The sequence below is a fragment of the Alligator sinensis genome, unplaced genomic scaffold (assembly GCF_000455745.1).
Source record: "Alligator sinensis unplaced genomic scaffold, ASM45574v1 scaffold1600_1, whole genome shotgun sequence".
NCBI classification, from domain to species: domain Eukaryota; kingdom Metazoa; phylum Chordata; order Crocodylia; family Alligatoridae; genus Alligator; species Alligator sinensis.
The window spans coordinates 282,341-286,496 of NW_005843142.1; the positions used below are offsets into that span (position 1 = coordinate 282,341).

At 49.3% G+C, this 4,156-nt stretch overlaps 1 long non-coding RNA gene across 1 annotated transcript in view; it reads right to left on the reverse strand.

Moving 5' to 3' along the window:
* LOC102379324 overlaps window positions 1–3,991 on the reverse strand; it is a 52,660-nt gene extending 48,669 nt beyond the window's left edge. Inside the window, exon 1 of the long non-coding RNA XR_325356.3 lies at window positions 3,752–3,991. This is a non-coding gene — a long non-coding RNA (uncharacterized LOC102379324). The remainder of the gene's footprint in view (window positions 1–3,751) is intronic.
* Window positions 3,992–4,156: the final 165 nt, after the last annotated feature.

Below are 4,156 nucleotides of genomic sequence, written 5' to 3' on the forward strand. Positions count from 1 at the left end.
ACTGCTGCCACTCCACACTGCTGCCACTGCTGGCTTCACTTCCAGCCGCTCGCTATCCCCCGCCCCCCGCTGCCGATGACGCTGCTGTTGATGGCGGCGACAACTTCTTTGGGTCCGGGGCACGTGGGATCAGAGCAGGGGCAGGGCCCCACATCAGCTGATTTGCCCTGGTCCCTGCACCCTGCTCAGGTTGGCTCTGCGGGCTGCTGGCTTTTTTTTTTGCTAGGGCCTGAATGGTCTCAGCTGCCCCAAAATTAAAAAAAAACCCAACACATTTGGTCAGACCAACTTGCCCATCTTCAGAGACACTGCCAGGGCTCCAACTGAAACACAGGTCAGAATCTGGGGCCTGGCACTGGTCATAGCTGGGGGGAGCACCCTATGAGTCCTGCTGCTGGATCTCACAATTACTTCCTTAGCTGCGGGCTCCATCAGCTGTGGGACTCCCAGCTGCAGCAGCTCATGGGGCTCCCACTGAACTGACAGTAAGGTGTAATTGGATCTGATGCTGGGTCCCACAATCATGCCTGCTGCCTTGCATGTGTGCCATGGCAGGAGGTGTGATTATGTGGATGGCACATCAGATCCTATCACACATGTATGGCTGGATCAGGGTCAGGCCACTCCACCTTATCCCCTAATGGCTGGATCAGGCCCAGGCTCCTGCTGCTTTTTCTCTAGATGCTAGATCAGGACAACCTGCTGGGTCTGGGCTGCAGACAGACTGGTTACTGCCCATCCGGCTCACCAGGGAAAAAGATTGAGCACCACTGTCTTAAAGCATGGTGTTGTTGGAGACAGAATCCTGGGTTAGTTGGACAATATGTGCTGCTGCTGCTTGTCCCCAGGGAACACCCATGCATATGCACTCTGGCACGCAGCATGCTGCCCCAGGTGGGGTAGGGGAGGCTGGGGCTGATGGCTGTGAAATTTAAAAATGCAAGACAGTGGCTGAGGCAAGACTGGGTTGTAGTGACAAGTCTGCCACAACAAAAATCAAACTCCGCTAATGGCTGCAACGCATTATGCATAAAGAAAGTGGAGCTTGCAGTACCCAATACTAGACCCATGCCATAAGATGATCACAGTCATGATAATAGTCCTCAACCTTCTACCACACCCAAGCCTATAAATAAGCGTGATGGTTCCTCTAAAAGGAAAATTTTTGGCAGAGACCTGACACACACATCACATGTATATATCCAAGCTACGAGAGAGAGGCTGAGCTAGAGAAGGCAAGGAAACTACATATACATTTCAACTGAACTAGCAACTAAAAAAGATTAAATATACATTTCAAGCAAAACCTGTAAAAGGTGCACTGAATACAGGAAAGGTGTCCTGTATGTGACAAAAAAAAAATGCATAAACACATGCTCATATTTCTCAAAACATGCATTCAATATCTAAGGTGTTACAAAAGTCTCAATCGTTCAACGTCTGTCTGGAATTTTGTAAATAGACCATAACCACCAGTACAAACTATTGCAAATTTGTCCCATTGTTAAACAAATACCCAAAGACAAATCCGGTAAGCAATGCCTCTAGGTATCCTGTTTAGCTATTCAGGACCCATCACATTTAACTGATGAGCTAGTTAGTAGCTGCAAGAAACACAAGTCTTCACACATGGACAAATCCAAAAACAGGAGCCAGGCAATTTAATAATTGTAATGTGATTGTTCCCCCTTTTCCTCCCTGTTTTGTTTGGTCTTTAATTGACCAATCATCAAAGAAAAATGCTTAGAAGCTATACAATTAAAACAGTGTAAAAAGAAAGACAACTGCCAGCAAGGTGTGCAGTCCAGGGAAGATCAAGAATGAGGCTGCAGCTAGAATACTGCATTCAGTTTGGGGCTCCACAGTTCAAAAAGGATGTGGAGAAGCTTGAGAGAGTCTGGAGGAGGACCACGCACATGATCAAAGGTCAGGAAAACAGACCTTACAATGACAGGCTGAGAGCTATGGGACTCTTCAGCCTGGAAAAGCGCAGGCTCAGGGGCGATCTGATGGTCACCTATAAGTTTATAAGGAGTGTCCACCAGGATCTGGGGGAAGGTTTGTTCACCAGAGCACCCCAAGGGATGACAAGGTCTAATGGTTATAAACTCCTGCAGGACTGTTTCAGGCTGGACATAAGGAAGAATTCTTTTACTGTTTGAGCCCCCAAGGTCTGGAACAGCCTGCCATCAGAGGTGGTTCAAGCACCTACTCTGAACGCCTTCAAGAGAAATGTGGATGTTTATCTTGCTGAGATCCTATGACCCCAGCTGACTTCCTGTCCCTGGGGCAGGGGGCTGGACTCGATGATCTTCCGAGGTCCCTTCCAGCCCTAATGTCTATGAAATCTATAAGAAGCCATCCTGCACCCAGTCCACAAATGAAGGACCCAAGCTCTGTGAAAACTGTAAGGATAAGAACCGCTTCCTGCCTGCTTGGGTAAAAGTCTCTTGCAGCTAAAATGGTACAAGGACTGTAATAGTTCATGTACTGAATATTAAAAAAGAGTATTTTTCTGTCATTCAGTTTTATAGCTTGCTTGTAGTTATTCAAGCAAGCCTTTCTGCTATTAATCAACCAAGTGTTGTGTCAGTTCTTAAAGCACTAGGCTCGAAATCTGGTTTGTGAGCGCAACCGGGGCCAGCATCTGAGCTGGCCCCAGCAGCTGTACCTGGGGTCTTGGGAGGCCTTCGGGGGCTGCAGCCACAGCAGTCCAGCAGCAGGGAGCCTGGCTAGCAGCCGGAGTGTGGCTCTGGCTGGCCAGGCTCTGGTTTTGGGCACCCCATGTTGCCACCACATATGCCACCCTACTTTTTTTAGGCAAGGGTTTTTTTGACACAAGGATCTCCAAGTGTCAAAAAGCCCTCCTATGCTGCAAATTGGCTGTGTGGGGAATGCCTGCATGTGCAGTGCGCGCAGTGTGTGGTGCTGGAGATGGGTGTGCGCTCATCTGGACGTGCCCAAGGAGCTAGATCAAAAAAAAAGTGTTTAGGTGCCTGTTGACTTCACTGGGAAGTCAATGTTGCTCAAAGAGGAGTCTGGCACTTCAGTGCCTTTCTGGATCTTCTCGGCTGTGTTAATCTCTCTTAAGCCTGGCTCCTGACAATCACAGCTTTCCTTATTTTTCTCTAAGCCCGGGCTCTTGAAGCCTTTTCATATCAGAGACTCTTAACCTCATCTGTTTTCCATTTCTAGTCCTCTTGATTTGACAATCAAAGAACACGACTCACCAAATATTATATATACTTTAATATCATATTATATATTATAGAATCACAGTGCACCTATATTATATGAGGTATTATATATTTATTTAAATATATATTTAATATTAAAGCAGTATTTAATATTTAATACATTATAATCTCCAAATATTATAATTGTTATTGTTTTGTTATAATCTTGTCATTATGGGTGGGCTGTGTTATTCTTTTGTGTTGTTCTTTTTAATCTACTTTTTAACTAAGGCAATGTGTTGTTTTACTTGTTGAGGGGGAGGGGGTCCTGAGTTGACCGCGGCAATTCCTCCTCCTCAGGTCCCAAGCCTTTCCAGTTTGCTAATTGCTCATTTGCGAATTCCTTTTTTTTTTACCCCCGCCCCCCCTCCCTTTGCTAATTCCACCATGGGATGGGATGGGATGGGGGGGCGGGGCAGCAGCCGGAGTTTAACAGCACAGTGTGCGTTTGCCAGCAGCAACAGCCGCAGCTGTTGGGTAGCTCGTGCTGCTCCCGCCGCGGCCATCCTCGGTACCTGAAACAGCGCGCTCCAGACCAGCTAGGCTCCTGGGACCGCGAGTTCGAGCCCTGCCACCACCGGTGACGTCAAGCCGGTTCGATCGAACATTTGAGTTCCCAGTTGCCCCACGCGTGATAAACGCGCTTTCCCGGGCGGGGCGGAGCCAGAGTGACGCGGCAGTTTAACGTTCCAGCTCACCCCGCCCCCTTCCTCGCGCCTGGCCCTGCCAGCTCACGCGTCTTCCCAGCCCATAGCCAACCGGGAAGTGCGCAGGCGCACTCGGCTTCTGCCCCGGCCCTCCGGGAAGAGCTGTGGGCGCTTCTTTTCCCCGCCCCCGCGCCAGTTCTCGCGAGAGCTGGGAGCCGGCTCGGGTGCTGGTTGGTGGGCGCGGGGCCGGAGCGAGCCGGGACGGGGGCAGCG